A 25,686-nucleotide genomic window follows, 5' to 3' on the forward strand; every position below is an offset into this window, starting at 1 on the left:
TCGAAACTTTTTATGTGTGTTTTTTATTGTATTTTTATTGGATTTGGAACTCCACTGTATTATCTATATTGTGACATCATTGGCACATATCAGATGATTGCTCATTACCCATATTGATTAAAACGATTTTAACGAAGTATTTGTTCAGAAATGTTTTAGCTGTTTTAGCTGTTCCTCACGATCACCCTTGACCATATTCAAGCCCTGTGATATACCATAGCCTGTAGGCGCTCCTATATACACATCTTACAGTAACTATTCTTCAGATCTGATAGGGGATCTTCCTTATAGTGTAGCAGGTATATTAGTATTTTTAGGCGCTGGAAACTTAATCCTTGTTGTTCATAAACTACCAAGGACCCTTAAAAGGGCCTTTTGTAGGGGCATTGCCCTAAAGTTAACAGTTTTTTACAAAAAAATAAAAACAAACACCCCCTAACATTACAAACCCCTACCCCCAAACCCACAAAATAAAAATAAACCTAATCTACCCATTGCCTCAAAGGGCATTTGTATGGGCATTGCCCTTAAAAGGGCATTCAGCTCTTTTTTGGCCCATTAAAATTAAAAAAATGCCTAAAAAAAAAAATACCCCAAAAATAAAAAATCCCATCACAAAAAACAAACAAAATTATCCAAAATAATAACAATTATTCCTATTCTAATACCCCGTTTTTTTTTCTTAAAAAAACACACCCCAAAATAAAAAATGCCAAATCTAAAAAAAAAAAAAATACCCCAAAAATAAAAACTAATCCCATTACAAAAAATAACAAGCAAATTATCCAAAATAATAACAATTATTCCTATTCTAATACCCCATTTTATTTAAAAAAAAAACACACCCCAAAATAAAAAACCCTAATCTATAATAAACTACCAATAGCCCTTAAAAGGGCCTTTTGTAGGGCATTACCCTAAAGTTAGCAGCTCTTTTGCTAAAAAATTACAACAAACACTTCCTAACATTTCAACCCCCCACCCCCCCAACCTAAAAAATTAAAAAAACCTAACTGAAAAAAATCTTCATCCTTTGCGGGACCGGCGTCTTCTATCTTCTTCATCCCTGCGGAGGCGGAGCGGTCGGTGGATGTGCGGAGGTCCAGGCGGAGTAGATTAGCTGCTTTTAAGGGTTTTTTTAGGAGTTGGGGGTTGGGAGTTTGTAATGTTAGGGCATGTTTGTTTTTATTTTTTGCAAAAGAGCTGTTAACTTTAGGGCAATGCCCTACAAACGGCCATTTTAAGGGCCCTTGGTAGTTTATTATAGATTAGGTTTTTTTTATTTCGGTTTGGGATTTTTTTATTTTTTATTTTTTTTTTAAATAGGGTATTAGAATAGGAATAATTTTTTAATTCTTTAGATAATTTCATTATTTTTTTTAATGGTAGTTTTTTATTTTTTGTAATTTTAGTGTTTTATTATTTTTTGTAATTGTAGTTTTAATTTTTTAGTCATCTTAGGTTGTTTTATTTTTAGTAATGTTAGGTTTTATTAGTGTAAGCTAAGGTTTTATTTCACAGGTAAGTTTGTATTTATTTTAACTAGGTAGTTTTTAAATAGTTATATTGTAGCTAGCTTATGCTTTATTTTTATTTCACAGGTAAGTTTGTATTTATTTTTAAATAGGTAGTTTAATAATTGCAACTTTAATTAGGTCTATTTTTTAATTATGTTAAAGTTAGGGGGTGTTAGGTTTAGGGGTTAATATAGTATAATTTAGGTAGTTGCGATGGGGGGCAGCAGTTTAGGGGTCAATCGGTTTATTTAGGTTTTTAGTTATTGTTGGCGAAGTAGGTGTACAGCAGTTTTGGGGTTAATAGATTTAGTTAGTGTCAGCGATGTTGGGGAACTGCGGTTTAGGGGTTAATAGGTTTAGTGTCGGTGATGTCTAGGAACTGCGGTTTAGGGGTTAATAGGTTTAGTTAGTTTTAGCAATGTTTGGGAAAGGAGGTTTAGGGGTTAATAGGTTGTTAGTGTCGGCAATGTTGAGGAACTTTGGTTTGGGGTTAATAGGAATAGTTAGTGTCAAGGATGTAGGGAAACTGCGGTTTAGGGGTTGATAGGTTTAGATTGTGTCGGAGATGTCGGGGACTGGCTGTTTAGGGGTTAATAGCTTTATTTAGTGATTTAGTTAGTGGCAGCTATGTTGGGGAACTGGGATTTAGATTAGAACAATGAAAAATTCAGAATATGAATAAAGAATGGATCTGAAAATTCGGAAACTGATTTATTAATTTTCAGAATTTTTGGGGATTTTAGTTATGGTGCCAATTCGGAAATTCGGATTAATTCGAATCTCCAAATCGGCCAAAATTCCGCCAAAATGAATTGTATATGTCTATTTTATACAAATCTATCAGTCTTTTATTGGGAAAAAAAAATATATAATATAGATATTTCTTAGCATTGCCAACAATTTACAGTTGCTAATATAAATGTGTAGAATATCTATTGTTTACTTGGTTTTGTGTTATCTTTATGCATATTGGTGCTGACTTGTAAGGAAGTTAAGAATAGATAATATTTTACCTTGCATAATAACCACATAACAAAAGGAAATAAAAAAAATGCTGAAAAATATTTTAAAAACATAACAAACTATTTTAAAAATTTTGAATGTACATTTAGGTATTTTTAGATTTTGTTTTTAATGGATAGCATCTATTTCACAACCACACAATGTTTCTAATACCATCACTAGATCATGATATGAGATATGTTTTAAGGAAAATAGATTATTTTATAAACACAAGTTTTGGACAAGTATTTAATAGAAAAAAAATGCAAAACAGGAATATCACCAAACAATAAGGAATTGTGAATAAACTGATCTTGTTCATGTCAACATGATTGCTGATACAAACTCCATTTTTTAAATTAAAATATTGTAGCTTAACATTACAGAAATGCAAGTATTAAATAAAAATTAATATTTTAGGAATGTGATATCTAAATTGCTATCAGTTCTCATTTGATTTACAAGATATCACATCCCTCTATACTATAATTCCATAAGTTTATCCAGAATTTAATGGAAGGGTATCGTCAGTGTGTTTTGCTCATGCAGAAAAATAACTGATTAATTCCAAAACGACATGGAACACTCAAATAAGTAAAAAAAAAAAAAAAATTAAGGGACTTTATTAAGTGTTTCTAGCTGTCAAAATTAAAAATAGTCCCAAAAACCTGTGAAAGAGTTTTCAGAAATTGGATTGTGAATAGAACTGTCCCATGGTACATATGGGTCCTTTTATCAGCAAGGCAATAATGCACTTTCAGGTATGAAAATCACTTAAGATTGATTCAAATTTGAAGAGTGCTTATCAGCTGCATAAAACCCACCACTAAATATTTATCAATAAATACATTGTATTATAATGTATATTGGTTTTCAAATTTTAATACAAAATAAATAAAAATAATATATATATATATATATCTATCATGAGCTTTACGTGAAAATATTTTCTGACACATTTAAACAGAGCTTTTTCTCCTAGTTATTAAAAATGCAAGCTCTGTCCAGAATTAGATATGAGCTAGTTGATGAAGCCATAGTTTTCATTGCATTTCAAAACTTCCTTTTCAATATTATGTGTTCTGTTAAATAAATGACTATAAAGTTTCACTTCTGAAAAAAAGTCAAATTATATATAAATGGATTCTTTGCCTTAAGAAAAAAAGTAACTTATGTTAAATCATGTATTTGTGATACAAAATGCCTTCTGTTCTTCACTGCTCATGATCTTAAATAATGTGTTTTACAAATAAGTGATTTTTCTTCATATTTAATATAAGGGTGTTCAGTTCCCAAAGCTCATTAACCACTATCAGCATATGCTCCAGGCTTGTCAGTTTGAAATGATGAGATCTCATGTAACAGATAAATTCTTCCTGAGGAACACTTTTATGGAACTTGGAAACCATCCAAAAGAAAACTATACAACATGGTTAAATGATAATACAGACATCTGTTAGTAACACCAAGCCAAGAGAGAATTAATTTAAAGGTCACAAAGTGAATGTTCTTTTCATATATTGCAATTCTTTAAAACACTACAACACTAGAGATATTAGTTATTATAAGACTTGGCATGTATATATGTTTACATTTTCTGTTTAAACAATATTTTTCTCTTTCAAATCTAACATCTTTTATCAATCTGGAATGTATTAAATTTGTTTGCTATCTAGAATGTGTTTATAGTTTACATACATTTCGCACAAAAGCTTAATTATAGTCATAATCATAATCTGCTCTAATAAATCATGAAATTAATTATAATGTAGAATGTTTAAAGCTTTAATGTACCATATCAGCTTTAGGGGATGGAGTATTTAATGGTGGCACAGGAAACACGTCTGATCATTTGTTGGTATGACATGGATTTGAAAATGATATGTACAGTCTGATTACAATAAATAATGGACTGCACTTTTATTTTGATTGATACTTATACTATGAATTGATGTTTTGTTGTTTTGGAAGAAAAAGAGAGGTCATTAAATCAGACTAGTTAGACCTCATCTTAAATTTTGCATAGAAGAAGGGGTGATATAATAAAAAGCGGCATATAGGAACCATTATACAACAAATGGTATGATGCTGTTAACCAAATACAATTACAAACTAGTGTTTAGCGTAAACACATAGGCATAACTAGAAACCTCAGGGCCCAGATTTAAGAATGCATAAAGGGACCCCCACCAAAAGAAAAAATATGATTTTTTTTTTTATATTTCCTTTTTTTTGCAACATATAACACAAACCATTTATATTTATCATCATATAAATATTTTATATTTATCAACAGACACTTTTCAGGTAAATTAACCCTTTGCATACAAGAGAGGGATGTAGCGCATAGTGCTCTTTGATTAATAAATACAACAAACTATTCTATGTGTCCAAATGATAAGTAAATCAGCCCACTGATTAACTGTGTCTTGTGCTAGTTATAAATGTATCAAATTAAAGGATATAATCCCAAGTGTAGATGTTCTTCATAGTGATCCAGGGAAACCTCAAAGGAAAAAAAAACATATAGTAAAGTTCCATTTCCAAATAAAAGGTAATGACCAGAAGAAACCTTACTCATTTGTGAGAGCTAATGACTGAGCTCTCAGGTGTTATCGCAAATGAGAGGGTTAATAACCCAGGAATCAGTGACATCAACCGATCAGTTTGTATAAGACTTTAATATACTTTAAGAACATATAAACATTCACTGACCAGTTCTACAGAAAGGGAATCACCGACTCTCACTCGGCGTTCCCTCCTGACATTGGAAACAGTGTTGTGTGAATAGTTGCAAAATTGTTCCCTCCTCCTATGGCGAGTGAGTGTATGCAAATCATGTCATAGGTGGAGGATAGACTGACACGCCATAGGAGGTGCAGGAGATTTGCATAGACTGACACGCCATAGGAGGAGGGGGAAATTTGCTGCGCTAGGAGGAGGGGAATTTGCTGTCATGTTCTGTCTCAGGATATTTTGTGAGAGCATCATTGTTTGGAACAGTTGCTTTAACCCTTTGATTGCTAATGATGGCTCTGAGCCATCGCAAATTTTCACACTCAGGTGCCAACGACAGCTCTGAGCCATCGCTAGCACCTTGATGGAGGTCTGAGGACCCCCATCCACTCCTACCCAGCTATCTGGCCTGGATACTCACAGGCATCGCCGGGCTCCCCTCCCCTCGTGGTGATGTCACGCGGAATGACGTCATAATGGAACTTTATTTAAAACTGATAATTGTCAGTTATAGGGCGATGGGGCGTGCTGCCTGTATCTCAGGCATGTAAGAAGCTTCAGACCCCCAAGACCCACCATTGGAAAGGTAATAGTCCACCCTTTCAAATTGTATAAGTATTATAAGTGTAGAATAACAGATAGTTACACTGTAATTATTAATTATATTGTAGCTATCTTAGGGTTTATTTTATAGGTAAGTATTTAGTTTTAAATAGGAATAATCTAGTTCATAATAGTAATATTTATTTAGATTTATTAAAATAATATTTAAGTTAGGGGGGTGTTAGGGTTAGGGTTAGACTTAGGTTTAGGGGTTAATAACTTTATTATAGTGGCGGCTACGTTGGCGGCGGCAGATTAGGGGTTAATACATTTAATAGGCTATGTGGGCTATGGCGGTTTAGGGGTTAATACTAGAATAGGTTAATTGCGGTGTGGGCTATGGCGATTTAGGGGTTAATACAGTTTATTAGTTATTGTGGTGGGGGATTGCGGTTGACAGGTAGATAGACATTGCACATGATTTAGGTGTTAATTTATTTTTGCAGGCATTTTAGGGAGTTACGGTGCTCCCATACTCAGTGCAAGGCCTGTTACGGCTGCATTTTATGGCGAGGTGAAAATGGAGTAAGATTTCTCCATTTTCGCCACGTAAGGCCTTGCGCTGGATATTGGATACCAATTTACGACGCGGTCCCATGTTAGCCTATGGGACTAAAAATTGCGAGCGACAGGTGAAATATACGGCCGTAACTTGTATGCTACGCCATATATGTAATACCAAAATCGCACAAAATCTGGCGTTGATGGCTTTTGCGGGCGACGCTGCATATCGGATCGGGCCCAACATACCTGAATAGGTCATATTTAAAATACCTTGCAAGTATATGCTCATTCAAAGTATTTTGTTATTTAAATAAATATGTTATCTTTTCAATCTATATGGCTTCTACTAATATTTATTTAACCCTTTGGCTGCTAAGCCATTTCCCACATGTTTGCTAAGCTGGTTTTAAACGTTTTGTTGCAGTTCACGATTAAAAACTTTTAATTTAATTAGAAGTAAAGTTTGTGTGAATAAACTATATATTGTTTTTTTTCAGCAGACCCAGCAGATTCAAAATATACCATTATTATATGTGTATGTATCATCAGGTTTAAACAATAGTGCCTAAAATGTGAAAAAAAAGTGTATTTTCTTTTTTACTCCTGACTCAATAAATAATAGTATGTAATTTTATTTTTCTAAGCTCTATCATCAAAACCTGTGTGGATAAATATTTGTAGTAGGTAACCTGTCTGAAATAAGCAGAAATTAAGAACATTTCACAGTTTTTTTCCACTATTTTATTGCAGGCATGACAATTTGATAAATTATCAAAACAGCATCTTAGAATTTACTGTACTATTTTCAGCAATTAAACAGTTCTAGGCACCTGAGAAATTAAAATGTGGTACACAAAGCACACATTTTCAGAAAGTACACCCCTTGGTGCATCAAATGAGGGGCTACAAGTATTTCTAGCATTAATTTGGGGTGTGCAGCAATTAATGGAATAAGTTTCAATGCTTAAAAAAACAAAAATTCTAAGTAAAGAGCAATATTCCTCTTTTATTATTATCTTATTATTACATTGTCTATTTTTGTTCTAGCAATACATGTAGCCCCTCATTTGATGCGGCTTGGTGTGTACTTTCTAGAAATATTTAGTTTATATACCATATGCATCATCAGTGAAGGAATCAGAGTCTGAGTTCATAGAGAACTTAGCTGTTTCCTCAGCACTGAGACGCTTAGCAATATCTCTTTACAAAATAATATGCTGGTTACAACGGTGATCATTTAGCTATAATACTTAAACAGATATTTATTTTTCTAAAATAAACAAGTTTATTTTTATAAAATGTATTTTGGGGATCTCTAGGCAATTTTGATCTTTATTTAAGTGTATTTAGAGAGCCCCAAATCCTTTTTTTGTTTTAAATAAAGTTTTTTTTTAACTATTGTTAATAACTATTTGTTATTGAAGTTCAATCCAATTGGCTGATTGGATCAGCCAATAGAATGTGAGGTTAATCCTATTGGCTGATCCAATCAGCCAATCGGATTGAACTTCAATCCTATTGGCTGATTAAATCAGACAATCAGATTTTTCCTACCTTAATTCCGATTGGCTGATAGAATCCTATCAGCCAATCGGAATTCAAGGCACGCCATCTTGGATGACGTAATTTAAAGGAACCATCATTCGTCGAGTAGTCGTCGTGCTGGAAGGATGCTCCGCGTCGGATGTCTTCAAGATGGAGCCGCTCCTCATCGGATGGAAGAAGATAGAAGATGCCGCTTGGATGAAGCCTTCTGCCGGTCCGGATGTCCTCTTCTGCCCGGATAGGATGAAGACTTCTGCTGGTCCGGATGTCCTCTTCTGCCCCGATCGGATGAAGACTTCTGCCCGGATCGGATGACCACTTGTGCCTGGCTGGGAGAAGACGGCTCAAGGTAGGGTGATCTTCAATGGGGTAGTGTTAGGTTTTTTTTAAGGGGGGATTGGGTGGGTTTTAGAGTAAGGTTGGGTGTGGGTGGTGGGTTGTAATGTTGGGGAGGGTGTATTTCTTTTTTTACAGGTAAAAAAGCTGATTACTTTGGGGCAATGCCCCGCAAAAAGCCCTTTTAAGGGCTATTTGTAATTTAGTATAGGGTAGGGCATTTTATTATTTTGGGGGGCTTTTTTATTTTATTAGGGGGCTTAGATTAGGTGTAATTAGTTTAAACTTCTTGTAATATTTTTTTATTTTCTGTAATTTAGTGGGGGTTTTTTTGTACTATAGTTTATTTTATTTAATTGTTTTTAATTTTAGCTAATTGTAGTTAATTTATTTAATTCATTTAATGATAGTTTAGTGTTAGGTGTAATTGTAACTTAGGTTAGGATTTATTTTACAGATAAATAGGTAGCTATTAAATAGTTATTAACTATTTAATAGCTATTGTACCTAGTTAAAATAATTACAAAGTTGCCTGTAAAATAAAAATAAATCCTAAAATAACTACAATGTAATTATTAATTATATTGTAGCTATCTTAGGGTTTATTTTATAGGTAAGTATTTAGTTTTAAATAGGAATAATTTAGTTAATAATAGTAATATTATTTAGATTTATTTAAATAATAATTAAGTTAGGGTTAGGTTTAGGGGTTAATAACTTTATTATAGTGGCGGCGACGTTGGCGGCAGCAGATTAGGGGTTAATAGGCTATGTGGGCTATGGCGGTTTATGGGTTAATACTAGAATAGGTTTATTGCAGTGTGGGCTATGGCGGTTTAGGGGTTAATAATTTAGTTATTACTTGCGGTGTGGGCTATGACGGTTTAGGGGTTAATAATTAGGCTTATTGCGTTGTGGGGGGTTGTCGGTCTAGGAGTTAATACATTTATTATTAGGAGTGAGAGGGGGGATTGCGGATATAGGGGTATACGTGTCGGGCTTATTTTTGGGAGGCAGGTTAGACAGTTACTGGAGATTTAAAAATTTTGTTACTTTTCTTAGGCGCCGGCAGTTTCTAAAGCGCCGTAAGTCACTGGCGACTCCAGAAATTTGTATTTACACTTATTTCTGGACATCGCTAGTTCATCCGACTTACGTCACTTAGGAAATGCCGGCGCCATATATGTAATACCCTGATGTGCAAGGTGAAATTACGGGCGAAGCAGGTTTCTACACTTGCGCCGAAACCTACGCTGTATATCGGATCGCGCCTCTGAAGTGCAGGATTTTGCACAAGGCAGGAAACTAACTTGTAAACAGGTAGCAGGTTCAAAGGTAAAGTCTCTCTCCTGGAATAACTGAAGTACAGGAATTTGCAAAAGGCAGGAAACAAACTTGTTAACAGTGAAGCAGATCAAAAAGTAAAATCTTCCTCCAAGTAGGTACTGAAGTACAGGAAACAGCTTCTGGCTTGTGACAAAACAGAAACAATGTGAAGACAATGTGCAGCCTTATAGCCATCCTAAAAGGGACACTAAACCCATTTTCTTTCTTTACTGATTCAGATAGAGCATACATATTTTAAGCAACATTCTAATTTACTCCTATTATCAATTTTTCTTCGTGCTCTTGCTATCTTTATTTGAAAAGCAGGAATGTGATGCATAGGAGCCGGCTCATTTGTGGTTGAGCACCTAGGTTATGCTTGCTTATTGGTGGGTAAATGTAAGCCTCCAATATGCAAGCGCTATCCATGGTGCTGAACCTAAAATGGGCTGGCTGCTAAGATTTACATTCCTGCTTTGAAAATATAGACAGCAAGAGAACAAAGAAAAATTGATAAAAGGGGTAAATTAGAAAGTTTTTTTACCGCCGGCTTAGTAATTCTTTAAGGTGTATGTGGGGCCCATGTGTTGTCTGTTATGTGTATGTTTTTGTTTTCTTTTTCTTTTCTTGATTTATCTATGTGTATTTTTTAGGTAGGATTTGTTTAGGCTTAATAGCACCAATAAAAATTTCACTTTGGTATATTATATTTGGTCATTCCGGATTTGTGGTTATTTAAGTAGTGTGCAGTACCCCTGGTCTTTTTCAGGTCTTACCTTACACCGGTAATTCCTTTCTCTCTACCCCTTGTATGTAAATTAGAAAGTTGCTTAAAATGTCATGCTCTGTCTGAATCATGAAAGAAAAAACTTAGGTTCAGTGTCTCTTTAAATAGGGAGGTTTTGCACAGGATTGGCTCAGACTATAACCAAAATTGGTAGCAACTGTGTTTTGCACAGATGAAAATACAATTAGACAAATACAGCTTTGGCAGTTCTTTTAGACTGCTAGAACTGGCTGTGGCTCAATACATAAGTAAACAGAGTAGTAAGTACAGAGCCATTCTGTCGGGCAGAATGCCTCCCAGACCTTTTCTTTTTAGTCTGGAGGCTTGGTTTGTGACATTTGCATACACTGACTCGCCATAGGAGGAGGGAACAATATTGCAACTATTCACACAACACTGGTTCCAATATCAGGAGAGAACGCAGAGTGAGAGTCGTGATTCCCTTTATGTAGAACTGTTCGGTGAATGTTTATCCCTGTAACAACTCCTTTTGTGATCACCTCTATTTATGTTTTTATATGTTCTTAAAGTATATTAAATTCTTATACAAACCGATCGATTGATGTCACTGATTCCAGGGTTATTAACCCTTTCATATGCAATAACACCTGAGAGCTCAGTCATTAGCTCTCACAAATGTAAGGTTTCTTCTGGTCTTTACCTTTTATTTGGAAACGGAACTTCACTATATGTTTTTATCTTTTTTTCCTTTGAGGTTTCCCTGGATCACTACGAAGAACACCTATACTTGGGACTTTATCTTTTAATGTGATACATTTGTTACTAGCACAAGACACAGTTACTCAGTGGGCTGGTTCATTTATCATTTGGACACTTTTTTTATTTAAAGGTCACTCACTGTCAAGTGTTTAATAACTTGTATTTTTATAACAAACTATTCTACACCTAAACTCTGAACTCTCTCTTTCCTAACCACATAAACCCTATAGCTGCACACCTTTATGTCGCGCACACACACATTTTACCAACCCTTAAATACTAGGGAGACTATAATGTGTTTTACAGAAAGTAATGTACTGCTACTTTGCTAACCAATTGGTGGGTTAAAGCACTCAAGTGTTGCTCGTTCCCATGCATATACACTGAACTATACACATAAGTACCCAATTCAAAAATTACTAAAATTGCTAACAACATTGTCACCTTTGCTGCTTGCTTTTTTACATGGTTCACCACTGTTCCTTCCGGAGCTGTTCTTCCCACTCTTCAGCAAAGTTGGAATTACAGACACTGCCACTCCTTCTCCTCTTCCCCCTGTGTAAGTGCCATGCCTTTCAGCCAATGCTACCTCTAATTTCTTTGAGCACTGTGCTTAAAAATGTTTACCTGTGCAAGTTTTGTGCAAGTGACTAAAATGTGTGTGTACTTTATAAGTCAAACTTGTTGTAATGGTAACAACACATGCACAAACTTAAATGTAGACATTTACACATTTTCACACTTACACAATCTTCTCTCACAAACATACATACTCTCTGACACACGCTCATTCTCACGCAAACACACATACACTTACTTAGGGTAAAGGTAAAACATTGTTATACAAACTGGCAAAAATAAAGGTTGAATTGCTATTGCTGTATAAACTTTACTGCAGGAAGGGGCATCTCAATGCTAACTCTCAGGAAAACTGCACAGCATCCAATATCTAATAAACAGGAATGTGCACTCAGTTTGAGTTTTTCAGATACATTGAGCAAGTTATTCTGTATTAGCTGCCAAATGGAAACTCATATTGTTAAGATAGCCCCTACTTAAAGGGACACTGAACCCAATTTTTTTCTTGTGTGATTCAGATAGAGCATGAAATTTTAAGCAACTTTCTAATTTACTCCTATTATCAAATTTTCTTCATTCTCTTTGAATCTTTATTTGAAATGCAAGAATGTAAGTTTAGATGCCGGCCCATTTTTGGTGAACAACCTAGGTTGTCCTTGCTGATTGGTGGATAAATTTATCCACCAATCAAAAAGTTCTGAACTAAAAAAAAAAGCTTAGATGCCTTCTTTTTTATATAAAGATAGCAAGAGAACAAAGAAACATTGATAATAGGAGTAAATTAGAAAGTTGCTTAAAAGTGCATGCTCTATCTGAATCATGAACTAAAAAATTTGGGTTCAGTGTCCCTTTAAGTCAAGTTGTACCTGACAAGATGGAGTGTCCCCCTGCTCCCACTTATGTCAGCTATTTTTCACATAATACTGTTCATATAGAATTACTTTTTGAATCACTTATTGCAGCTATATACATCAGCTATATGTCATATTAGAATTGACCAACCATAGGGCCCTCTACCGCCATGCATGTCAGCTAAATGTCACAATAGACTTGCCAAGATGCAGAGCCCCTGCTCCCCAAACTTTTCCCTGCTAGATACCACATCATACAAGTAAAGAACTAGAATGAAAACTCTTTGCCTTCACAACCCACTTTAATGCATGTATTTGATAACTAAACAAAATAATACATAGTCATAAATGTATACTGTTAAAAATACAATTTTATTTATCTGTTTATAAAAAGGGATGCTTACCCCTGAGACATGAAAATACATATTGGTGTGTAAATATTTGTGTGTAGCTGTGTGTTTATGGGTATTTGTGTGTAGTTATACATGCTTTTTTTGTATATTTTCTGTGTATATGTGCACTTGTGTATATATATTATATTTGTGTGTAGATATATGTGAGTTTTTGTATGCATATGTATATTTGAGTGTAGATATATGTGTGTGTGTGTGTGTGTGTATGAAGAAGTGTGAGTGTGTGACAGATTGAGTGTGTCAGTGAAGATGTTAAATAAAAAATTGAGCTTAAAATGCTCAAAGCTATAGGACATAGGGCTACCTTGACTACCAGTGGAGGTGATATAGTTAGTTAGCTAGTCAGAGCTGAGAGGAGTGGAGGTTGGGAGCATACTTATCCCCTAATGCACACGTGAAAGTCACAATGTCAGATGAGGAGCAGTCATTGGATACATATTAAATATAGTGACATGTATATGAATTGCTGACTATCTGCTAGATTACGAGTTTTGCAATATGAGGGGTGCGGTGCTAACTTGCAGTTTATTCTCCCCGCTCACTTACCTACATCGCTGGTATTGCGGATTTTTACAAACCCGGCGTTAATGGGCAAGAATACTGCACTCCAATACCAGCGCTGCTTAAGTGAGCAGTGAGCTAGTTATATGTGCTCGTGCATGATTTCCCCATAGACATCAATGGGGAGAGCCAGCTGAAAAAAAGTCTAACACCTGCAAAAAAGCAGTGTGAAGCTCCGTAACGCAGCCCCATAGATTCCTATGGGGAAAGAAAATGTATGTTTACACCTAACACCCTAACATAAACCCTGAGTCTAAACACCCCTAATCTTACACTTATTAACCCCTAATCTGCTGCCCCCGACATCACCGACACCTATATTATATTTATTAACCCCTAATCTGCCCCAAAGAAATCAGCTCTTTTACCTGAAAAAGAAATACAAACAACCCCCCCAACAGTAAAACCCACCACCCACACAACCAACCCCCCAAATAAAATCCTAACTAAAAAAACCTAAGCTCCCCATTGCCCTGAAAAGGGCATTTGAATGGGCATTGCCCTTAAAAGGGCATTTAGCTCTATTGCTGCCTAAAGCCCTAACCTAAAAATAAAACCCACCCAATACACCCTTAAAAAATCCTAACACTAACCCCCGAAGATTCAGAAGTCTTCATCCAAGTGGCAAGATGTACTCAATGAAGCCAGCAGAAGTGGTCCTCCAGACGGGCAGAAGTGGTCCTCCAGATGGGCAGAAGTATTCACCCAGACTGCATCTTCTATCTTCATCCTTCCGACGCAGAGCGGCTCCATCTTCAAGACATCCGGCGCGGAGCATCCTCTTCTTCCAACGTCTTCTTGCTGAATGAAGGTACATTTAAGTGACGCCATCCAAGATGGCGTCCTTTAGATTCCGATTGGCTGATAGAATCAGCCAATCGGAATTAAGGTTGAAAAAAATCCGTTTGGCTGATGCAAAGGTAAAGAGAACAGGAGGAACCATAAGGAAGGGAACAGTGCTCCCAGCACATCAGTATATACCATGTCTCCAGAACCAACCACTGTCTGTGTGCGGGTGGGGAAGGTCTCATTTTAGGGAAACCAGACTAAGTCTACAGAACAGTCTGTGTGTGCAACACTAGTACTTGCAACATGGCTGCAAGAGAGCAGGGGGCTGGGGAGTCAGGGAATATCTGGCTAGGTCTAAGCTCTGGCTGAAATTATGCAAGTAACGGTACGGTCCGATGATGTTGAAAGAGACTGAACTCCAGGACCAAGTAGCGCTAGCTGTAGGCTCTGCGCCCCTGGTAGTTTTGTGGATGAAGTCTCAAGTGTTTAATTAGTATAATATCATAGGTTGTATTCCAAGACAAAACAATGTCCACTTATTTTTATGTAATAACGGTCACTAACATTAACACTCCTCGTGAAAGTAACAGATGGATAGTCCAATTTCCCATGTGGTCCAATGTCCCTTTTTAGCAAGGAGCTATAAAAAAACATACAGAACGTTATTGAGGGGGGAAAAGAGCTGTACTGTACAGCTTATTAGTTCTCCTAACACAGTGGAGGCAGGGTGTATAGCCCTCAGTTCAAAGGTGTATTGTGACTGATTGCAATGATGACATGTTCCTTCCACGGAGCAGTTAAACCCTCCTCACCATAGCCAGACCTCCACCTCACTCTGTCACTGGTGTACCCCACAGACCAAAGTGCAGCTTGTAAAAATCAAAACGCTTCTGTTGGGCAGTGCCTTGGAAAATTCCCAAATCCCAAGGGTACTTGTTGCTGCAACTGTGTAGGGTGCTCCACCCCTGCTGATATATAAATCAGCAGCACTTTGTAGATGTAGTCCTTCCAGACTGCCAAATATAAAGAAATAGGCAAGAATGTAAAGCTTAGTTCCCAATAAGTTGAAATGAAGCCAAATGTTTACTCAGTATAATCCATATACACTGATTAAAACATAATGGTTAGCAACCCAATAGATCGTACCCTTTCAGGCATCCTCAGATATACTTCCTCAGAGAATCTGTTAAATTGCTAACTATTATGTAGTCACCACTGTATATGGATTATAAACATTAAAAATTTGGCTTCATTTTAACTTATTGGGAAGTGAACTTAATCTATCTTCTGGCCTGTTTATTAAAGGAACCAATAAAGTTGAGGATGAAAACAGATTTCATTAGTGGAGCTGTACCAGAACAACTGTCATGATCTCCAACTGGAGGGTCATAGAATCAGGAGTAACTTGTGAAAGAACTCCTTTATATAAAGGGTTGTTGAATCATGGAATGGATTTCTTATAGAGATGGTAAGGACAAATACTGTAAAGAAATGTAACAACATGTATCTATACTGAATATAATCTGCATTCTCTTATCAAGCTATCGGCGAGTTTTGCGGTTACAGGGGTGCGGTGCTAACGACCCTTTTTTTTTTCACCGCTCCCTTAAGACAACGCTGGTATTGCAGATTTTTTTTAAACCTGGCGTTATCTGCAAAAAGGTGAGCGTAGAGCAAAATTTAGCTCCACATCTCACCTCAATATTAGAGTTGCTTACGGTAGCGGTAAGATGGAAAAACGTGCTTGTGCACGATTTCCCTATAGGAAACAATGGGGCTGAGCTGGCTGAAAAAAACCCTAACAAAAGCAGTGTTCAGCTCCTAACGCAGCCCCATTGTTTCCTATGGGGAAATTAATTTTATGTCTGCACCTAACACCCTAACATGAACCCAGAGTCTAAACACCCCTAATATTACACTTATTAACCCCTAATCTGCCGCCCCCACTATCACTGACACCTACATTATATTATTAACCCCTAACCCGCTGCTCCGGACACCGCCGCCACCTACATTATATGTATTAACCCTAATCTGCTGCCCCCAACATCGCCGCCACCTACATTTTATTTATTAACCCCTAATCTGCCCCCCCCCCAATGTCGCTGCAACTATATTAAATTTATTAATCCATAATCTGCCGCCGCCAACGTCACCGCCACTATTATAAATGTATTAACCCCTAAACCTAAGTCTAACCCTAACCCCCCTAACTTAAATATAATTTAAATAAATCTAAATAAATTTACTACAATTAAATAAATTATTCCTATTTAAAACTAAATACTTACCTGTAAAATAAACCATAAGATAGCTACAATATAACTAATAGTTACATTGTAGCCATTTTAGGATTTATATTTATTTTACAGGCAACTTTGTATTTATTTTAACTCGGTACAATAGTTATTAAATAGTTATTAACTATTTAAGAACTTCCTAATTAAAATAAGTACAAAAGTACCTGTAAAATAAATCCTAACCTAAGTTACAATTACACCTAACACTACACTATAATTAAACTAATTACCTAAACTACCTACAATTAATTACAATTAAATTAAATAAACTAAATAACTAAAAAAAAAAAACACTAAATTACAGAAAAAAAAGAATTACAAAAATTTTAAGCTAATTACACCTAATCTAATCCTCCTAATAAAATAAAAAAGCCCTCCAAAATAATTGTATTGCCCCAAAGTAATCAATTCTTTCACCTGTAAAAAAAAATACAATCCCCCCCAACATTAAAACCCACCACCCACACACCCAACCCTACTCTAAAACCCACCCAATCCCCCCTTAAAAAAACCTAACACTACCCCCTTGAAGATCACCCTACCTTGAGCCGTCTTCACCCAGCCAGACACAAGTGGTCCTTCAGAGAGTCTGAAGTCTTCATCCTATCAGGCCAGAAGAGGACATCCAGACCGGCAGAAGGCTTCATCCAGGCGGCATCTTCTATCTTCATCCTTCCGTAGAGGAGCGGGTCCATCTTCAAGACATCCGACGTGGAGCATCCTCTTCATCCGACGGCCGACGACTGAATGACTGGTCCTTTAAGTGATGTCATCCAAGATGGCGTCCCTTGAATTCCGATTGGCTGATAGAATCCTATCAGCCAATCGGAATTAAGGTAGGAAAAATCCTATTGGCTGATGCAATCAGCCAATAGGAATGAAGTTCAATCCGATTGGCTAATCCAAACAGCCAATAGGAATGAGCTCGCATTCTATTGGCTGTTCCAATCAGCCAATAGAATGCAAGGTCAATCCTATTGGCTGATTGCATCAGCCAATAGGATTTTTCCTACCTTAATTCTGATTGGCTGATAGGATTTTAGTTTAAAATTCTTGCAATTCTTTTTTTTTCTGTAATTTAGTGGGGGGGGTTTCTCGTAATTTAGTTTATTTAATTTAATAGTAATTATTTGTAGGTAGTTTAGGTAATTAGTTTAATTATAGTGTAGTGTTAGGTGTAATTGTAACTTAGGTTAGGGTTTATTTTACAGGTACTTTTGTACTTATTTTAGCTAGGTAGTTATTAAATAGTTAATAACTATTTAATAACTATTCTACCTAGTTAAAATAAATACAAAGTTGCCTGTAAAATAAATATAAATCCTAAGCTAGCTGCAATGTAACTATTAGTTATATTGTAGCTAGCTTAGGGTTTATTTTATCAATAAGTATTTTGTTTTAAATAGGATTAATTTATTTAATTATGGTAAATTTATTTAGTTTAATTTAAATTATATTTAAGTTAGGGGGGTTAGACTTAGGTTTAGACTTAGGTTTAGGGGTTAATAAATTTAATATAATAGCGGCGACGTTGGGGTTGGAAGATTAGGGGTTAATAAATGTAGGTAGGTGTTGGCGATGTAAGGGACGGTAGATTAGGGGTTAATAAAATTTATCTAGTGTTTGCGAGGCAGGAGTGCGGCGGTTTAGGGGTTAATACATTTATTAAAGTGGCGGCAATGTCCGGTCGGCAGATTAGGGATTAAACATTTTATTTAAGTGTTTCCGATGTGGGGGGGGGCTCGGTTTAGGGGTTAATATGTAGTTTATGGGTATTAGTGTACTTTTAGCACTTTAGTTAAGAGCTTTATGTTCCGGCGTTAGCCCATAAAACTCTTAACTACTGACTTTTATATGCGGTAGGAGTCTTTCCAGGAGAGACTGTACTGCTCACTTTTTAAGGCTATCGTAATACTGGCGTTAGGCAAATCCCATTAAAAAGATAGGATACGCAATTGACATAAGGGGATTTGTGGTAAACTAAAATCGCGGAAACAAAGTGAGCAGTAGACCCTTTCATGCCTGACTCGTAATACCAGTGGGCATTAAAAAGCAGCGTTGGGACCCCTCAACGCTGCTTTTTAAGGCTAACGCTGGACTCTTAATCTAGCCATATGTATTTTATATGTAATACCTGTTTTCATCCCACAAAGTAACTTGTATCTACTGCAGATCCCACATTAGCACCCAAAACACAAATAATCTTGTCTGCATTTAGCAGAATCCATGGGGCCTATCTATCAAGCTCCAAATGGAGCTTGATGCCCCGTGTTTCTGGCAAGCCTGTAGGCTCGCTAGAAACAGCAGTTATGAAGCAGCGGTCACAAAGACCGCTGCTCCATAACCTGTCCGCCGGCTCTGAGCAGGCGGACAGACATCGCCGGAAATCAACACAATCGAGTACGATCGGGTTGATTGACACCCCTGCTGGCGGCCCATTGGACGCGAGCCTGCAGGGGGCGGCGTTGCACCAGCAGCTCTTGTGAGCTGCTGGTGCAATGCTGAATATGGCGAGTGTATTGCTTGCTGTATTCAGCGAGGTCTGGCGGACCTGATCCACACTGTTGGATCATGTCTGCCAGACTTTCTTAAATAGGGCCCATGTATCTAAAAATGTTTCTGTATTAAGAGTTTGTGCTGAGAAAAGATATCATGACCATAATGGGATCTTGTATCCATACCCTTATTTCAACATTAGCTGAATGATGTGACAACAAAAGGAGAAGCATATTGTACTTATTTTGATGGCTTATAATTTGAAACGAGCTTATTCGATCATGTGAACCATCAGAAAACATGAAAAATTGGAGTCCACTGACTGAATATGAATCAGAATACAGACAAAATTACTTTGGACCACAGATTGTATTATTATGTGTCTTGGTATTTCTGCATTATCTTTCTTAAGATACATACCCCTGCTTCCTGATGCATTAATAAATTTGCTATGTTATCCCTATCAGCAATCAAATATCTCATAACTATTCAAAATCTTTTTACTGCTGACCCATAAAGAAATATCACATTTTATTTAAATTATATCTCATTTATGCATGTATTTTATTAAGTCTGCTTTCTCTACACAATTCTATATCTCAACAATATGGCATATAAATTAATTTATAGAATTGTTACACAATCAAATGGATATTTACTTGCACATAGAAGATGTTTGAGATTCTATCACTAGGTTGATAACCATGTATTTTTACTCCAAAAAGTTTTAAGCTGTTTAATTAGTTCATAAGGTGGAAAACGACAGAGAAAAGTTCTTAAAACAACATTTTTGGAATAATTGCCTCATTTAAGAATAATTGGCATTCATGAAGGAAACTCACATGTTCTTAAACCTAGTAATTTACAAATTGCTAAGGCTTCTAATGAGTTGTCTTAACAAGATTACCTAACATATAAAAGGAACTAATTACAGCTGTGTTTAATGTTCAGATTACAAGTTCAAGCAAAAATGTTGGTGCAGCTTGTATTTGCAGACTTTGCAGTAAAATGAAAGCTATAAAGGTGCAAAGTAATGTAAAACTTTTTTTTACCACTGTTAGATTTCCGGAAGAGTCACTCCTTCTTCAAGGAAATAGATGCTAGAATTCATATAATTAATTCTTGCATAGAACAACATATCCTCTCATTAAGGGGAACCAAAAGAAAATAGTTTTACTTTTACTTACATAAGCAAGAAATTGAGTTAAAACAAGCATCAAAATCTCCCAGATGAAAGGAATTATTGGCTCCAATTCCAATCCATTGAAAGCATCATGTGCATTCTTGGTTACATTTTTTTTTTTTTGCTCCATTTAAAAACTTCCCCTAGTTATTTATTTCATATTTATGGGACATAAAAATATTTGTTCTAATTATATTATATTAAAGGAATATGAAACCCATTTTTTTTTCTTTCCTAATTCAGATAGAGCATGCAATGTTAAACAACTTTCTACTTTACTCCTATTATCAACTTTTCTTTATTCTCTTGGTATCTTTATTTGAAAAGCAGGAATATAAGCTTAGGAGCAAGCCCATTTTTGGTTCAGAACCTGGGTAGCAGACGAAAAAAAGGTTTAAAAGGGATAAAAAAGAGATATGGTATATGGGAAGGTGCTTGACTGGAAAGGGCTCCAATGTGTGTGTATAATATATATATATTAATTCATCAGAATCAATATTATGGGAAATTAGTTTCTCCAAATATTTGTTGCCTGAGCTATTCTCTATTCATTTTGTTTTAAACAAAACAAATACTGTATATTTGTTAAACATTTTAATTTGTTTTCCTTAAACTAATATAAATGTTTCAAATCTACAGGTTAAACAATCAGCTGTAGCGTCCTACTTACCTTTAGCAATCTTGAGAGCCATGCTAACCCATTCCACTTTTCCACAGAGCCCCTGCCACGTTAATAGGGCATAAACTTAACAACCTTATCCTTTAGTGCAGGCCCTGGGAGCTGCCCTGCTAAGCCTCTGCAACCAGGGCTGTGTGAAGAAGAGGAGCAGATTATCACGGCTCTCCTGCATGCTAGAAGTGTGTATTTAACAATATAAAGGAAACAAATAAATACTGATTCATTTTGTCAGTATTTTTTTGGTTTCTTTAAATTTTTGGGTTCATTCATTTATTCCATAAAACAAATATTCCTGTTTCAGTATTAAATTAGCATTTCTTATGAAACAAATGCACACCTTTAATATGTGTATTTTAGGCAAATAGTTATTTCGGATTTACAAACCATTTGCTAAAGCAAAATGGTTTTGCCATACTAGTATTCAGCAAATTTTGCATTCTTCTTTTTTTTCAGCTTTCAAAGCCATTTGCCTAAGAAATAGGGGCCCAGAGTGTCACACTGCTCCCTTGCGCCGCCCTGGCTGTTGCCAGGAACGTGGCAGTTGCTGCTCTGGGTGTTGCCAGGGACGCGGCAGTTGCTGTGAGCGTGCGGCAATGACGTCATTCCCACATGTCTATTCCCCTCTCAAGCCGGATCCTTTGAACTCCTTGGCGCGAATCAGCGCCTATGTAAGTACCTGCATAACTTACAATTACTGCCAAAGTATAGGAGTTACTGTGTGTGCTCCTAGGTGCTTTATTACTTGAATTGCTGGATTGCCTTAATATTTCTGAACTCTGCTTGTCTGACTACTCTGCCCGTTTAATCCTTGAATTGCCGGATTGTCTTATCATTGCTGAACTCTGCCTATCTGACTACTCTGCCTGGTTTACCCCATAACTGCTAAATTGCTGGATTATCTTTTGTCGTTGAGCTCTGCCTTTTCCTAACCACTCTATTGGTTTATCCCTGAACTGCTATACTGCTGGATTGCCTTTCTGTTGCCGAACTCTGCCTGCCTTTGACCATTCTCTACCTTAATCTTATTGCAGTGAAGAACTACCCTGTCTACCGTGAGTACTGCTTACCTCATTTCATAAACACTCTCTGTTCTGGTATATTTCCTATCCTTCCACTTGACGCCAGGATCAGAAGACTACTGGCCAAGTTTGGTCTGATAGGGAAATATCCCACAAGCATTAAATTTGGGCCATGGGCCCAAATGAGGTAGTAAGAGCAGTCTCTCGTCAGGTACAGACCCTGGAAACCCACGCCATACACTTGCAGAATGTAAAATTTAAACTTGAGGCTTTCTCAGCTATGCTCTCCTCACTGTTGTTACACAGCCGGCCCCTGCTGCTAGTGCGGCAACTCTCCCCTCTGTTATTGGAAGTATAACCCGGATACCGTTGCCTGACAAGTAAGATGGTACTACCGACTGTAGGGGTTTTCTCAACCAGTGCAGACTACAGTTCTGCAATGATCCTCTCACCTTCCAGTCTCATCAGTCAAAGGTCAATTTTATAATTTATTTATTGAAAGACAAGGCCCTAGCCTGGGTCTCTCCACTTTTAGAACAGAGTGCTCAACTCCTGAACAATGCTGATGACTTCATTTCTGCATTATCTTCTGTATTTGGTATCTCCGGCCACACTGCTGCTGCAGAGTACTCTCTCTTGGATCTCCATCAGAGCAATAGATTTGTGGCACAATACGCAATCGAGTTTTGCACCTTGGCACATGAGATCAGTTGGGATGGCAGTGCTCTCAAAGCAGCCTTCAGGAGAGGCCTGCATGAGCGTATCAAGGTTGAGGTCACTTATCCATCTTTCTTCGATGACTTCATAACACTTTGTATCAGTCTGGATTCTCGCTTTCAGGAGAGACAAGCTGAGAGAGAAAGAACTTGCAGAATCCTTGCCTCTCGTCCAGTTTCTAGACTATCCTCTACCCCTTCAGCACCCCCAGTTACCTCTGAAGAGGAACCCATGGATCTCTCTTCCCTTAAGCCCTCTGAATCTGAAAGACAGAGAAGAAGGAGGCTGAGACTGTGTTTCTATTGTTGTCCTAATTCACACCAACTCAAGAATTGTGATATACTGCTGGGAAAAGCCAATGCTTAGAGGATAAATGTGGGTTATCTCTAAGCATAGCCACTACTAAATCCCCTCACTCTTCTCGGATCCTGGTACCTGTTACCCTTACCTTTCTTCAGAATTCTGTCCATGCTCAAGCCTTTATTGATTCAGGAGCCGCTGGAAATTTTATGGATCACCGTTTCATAATTCATGCAGGGTTGCCTCTACTTCAGAAAAAACAATGTCTTAAAATAACTATTCTGGATGGCACTCCCCTTGGATCAGGTTTAATGCATTTCAAATCAGCACCCCTAACCTTGACTGTGGGAGTCCTACATATCAAACAATTGCAGTTTGATGTCATTCATTCTCCTGCACAACCAGTTATTCTTGGTCTTCCTTGATTATGTATTTACAATCCTAAATTCGACTGGACTGAGGAACAGTTGGCCTCCTGGGATAAATCCTGTATTCACTCCTGCCTGGCTAAGGTTACTCCACTGCATCACGTCCCTATAGCCATCCTTCCGACCCCTTATAATCTTCCCTCAGTATATGCAGAATTTACAGATGTTTTTGAAAAGAAAGCAGCTGATTTGTTGCCACCTCACTGTCCTTAGGACTGCAAAATTGACCTGTTTCCTGGAATCCCACTTCCTAAAGGGAGGACTTATCCGTGCTCCAAAGCTGAAACCAAGGCCATGGAGGAACACATCCAAGAAAACCTAGCTAAAGGCTTTATTCACCCTTCCTCCTCTCCTGCTGGGGCTGACTTATTTTTTGTCAGTAAAAAGGATGGTGGTCTCAGACCCTGTATCGATTACAGAGCCCTAAACAACATTACTATCAAAAATCATTATCCTATGCCTTTGATCATTGAACTATATGATTCGTTCCAAAATGCTTGCTAATTTACAAAGTTGGACCTACGTGGAACATACAATCTTATTGGTATCTTCCCGGGACATGAATGGAAGACTGCCTTCAACACAAGATCAGACCCTTTTGGGCTGTGTATGCCCCTGCTGTCTTCCAAGCATTTTTCAATGATGTCTTCCATGACCTCCTTAATCGCTCTGTCATCGTCTATTTGGATGACATCCTCATATTCTCCTCCACCCTTGAGGAGCATCATGAGCATGTAAAACAGGTACTTCTTTGCCTCAGAAACAATTCTTTTGTAGCCAAACTAGAGAAATGTGTGTTTGATCAAGTTCAGATCCAGTTCCTTGGCTACATCATCTAGAAGGAAGGTTTTGCCATGGATCCTAAAAAGCTAACCGCAGTTCTGGAACGGCCTCAATCCACCTCTTTAAAGCAATTACAGAGATTCTTCGGGTTCTCCAACTATTATCACAAGTTCATAAAGAACTTCTCCCAAATCATTGCTCCACTGACTGAGCTGACTAAACGAAACAGAGACTGCAAGAATTGGCCTCCTGTAGCTGTCGATGCTTTCTCTCATTTGAAAAAAGTCTTTTGTTCTGCTCCTGTGCTCCGCCATCCTGATCCTGACCTGCAGTTCACTTTAGAGGTTGATGCCTCCAAGATAGGAGCTGGTGCAGTCTTAACCCAAAGGGACCCTTTAACCTCCAAGTTGCACCCGGTAGCCTTTTTCTCCAAACGCTTCACTCCTGCAGAAAAGAATTATGATGTTGGCAATTGTGAACTCTTAGCTATTAAGATGGCACCCCCAACCCCATTAAGATTCTCACTGACCACAAAAATCTGACGTACTTAGAGACTGAATAGATACAAAAAGACAGTGCCTCAAAGTGCAGGTAACTCCCATACGTAAAGTGGCACAGTGGCAACAAACAAGTGAAAATATACTCACAAGTATATTGGCACTCTTGTTAAAAGAAGTGCAAATATGCAGGCTGACGTTCTCAGCAGTCAGTACACTGAAGTGCAGATGATACGGTGTATCTTAAATGTGGCCATGGACTCTCCTCCGTCGATAGCCAAAATTCCTCTGTGAGCAGACCATACAAAAGGTGCGACTTCTGAATGACCCGAATAGCTCCGTAAAAGCTGTCAACAGTTAGCCGTGTATGGAAAGCAATTGCAAATCTCTCCAGGAGACTGAAACAAAAGCGAGCGATAAGAGTCTAGCTGCAGCTGGAGCTCCACTCTAGACAGGAAACATGACTAACTGTTGACAGCTTTTACCGAGCTATTCGGGTCATTCAGAAGTCGCACCATCAGCGTACTGACTGCTGAGAATGTCAGCCTGCATATTCGCATTTCTTTTAACAAGAGTGCCAATATACTTGTGAGTATATTTTCACTTGTTTGTTGCCACTGTGCCACTTTACGTATGGGAGCTACCTGCACTATGTATGCACTATATATTTTATCTATTCTGTAGATTTGTTGACCGACCACTCAGTTTCAAGATTAGCAGCCTCATCACATCACCTTATCAGAGATGGATCCACACTGTTGGACTTTATACACCATGTTTCATGATTTTATGTTTTATGATGTTTGATCACTAATTGTACATGCTGTACTTTGATACATGAACAAGTTTGATCTCAGAATTAGTTTCAGATCCTTTATTTGCCTTTTTATTTCATTTTCTATCAAACATTTGTATTTTTGTATTCATGTTTGTCAAATCTTGACTTTATCATCGTTCACTCCATTTTTATATTATTATTATTTTTATATATTTTTAACAATATATTTCCATATAT

Source organism: Bombina bombina, chromosome 5 (assembly GCF_027579735.1).
Source record: "Bombina bombina isolate aBomBom1 chromosome 5, aBomBom1.pri, whole genome shotgun sequence".
In the NCBI taxonomy this organism is placed as follows: Eukaryota; Metazoa; Chordata; class Amphibia; order Anura; family Bombinatoridae; genus Bombina; species Bombina bombina.